Genomic DNA, 672 nt, shown 5'->3' with positions numbered 1-672 from the left:
AGCAGCAGAAGTGGCTACTCTTCTGGTGGGTCCTTCCCGTCTTGGGGTACCGCTATAGACGCTTGTGCTGCAGAGCTCTGTACACGCCCCTCACCTTGTCCTCACCCTCACCTTGTAGGCAGGGCAGGTGTCGGCCTTCCCAGCAGATGGAAGAAGACTAGGTAAGTCAGCCAATGTGGCCTAGGCAAGAGTGAGTGGGGTCCAGCTTCTGGGTTATCACCAGGAGTTTATGAGATGTGGAGAAACTTTTTCTGACCGGGAGCTAAGAAAGAAAAACACTCTTAACTGACTGCAAGAACAGTCCGAGGGCTACCCAGAGAAGAGATACCTGCTGGGGCCTGGCCTTCTTTGCCTGCCAGGGCCTGGCCTTCTTCCACCTACGCATTTGAAGGATGAGGCCTGTGTGAAGCCCCAGGAAGGGGAGTGGCTGTGTGACTGAGGAAAGGGCCTAGGAGCAAGGCCTGCTGGAGCCTTGCCTGCCTGGGCTGGGAGCCAGCCTGAGAAGAGGAGCAGAAAAACTGCTGCTAGGAACCACAACTACTGCTACTAATGATGGTGATGTGGCAGAGAGGACACATCTGGCCAGGGATAACTACCAGTGGCTCGTTGGTCTAGGGGTATGATTCTCGCTTAGGGTGCGAGAGGTCCCGGGTTCAAATCCCGGACGAGCCC

At 56.0% G+C, this 672-nt stretch overlaps 1 non-coding gene across 1 annotated transcript; it reads left to right on the top strand.

Annotated features, from left to right (window-relative positions):
* Positions 1 to 600: 600 nt before the first annotated feature.
* Trnap-agg (transfer RNA proline (anticodon AGG)) lies at positions 601 to 672 on the top strand. Its single transcript has one exon. It is a non-coding gene; the product is annotated as a tRNA-Pro (tRNA).

This window comes from Alexandromys fortis, unplaced genomic scaffold, assembly GCF_014885135.2.
Source record: "Alexandromys fortis isolate MF-2015 unplaced genomic scaffold, M_Fortis_MF-2015_v1.1 scaffold_44, whole genome shotgun sequence".
In the NCBI taxonomy this organism is placed as follows: Eukaryota; Metazoa; Chordata; class Mammalia; order Rodentia; family Cricetidae; genus Alexandromys; species Alexandromys fortis.
Note: the sequence above shows the minus strand (reverse complement) of the source record. Positions and strands in the feature narration are given on the sequence as shown.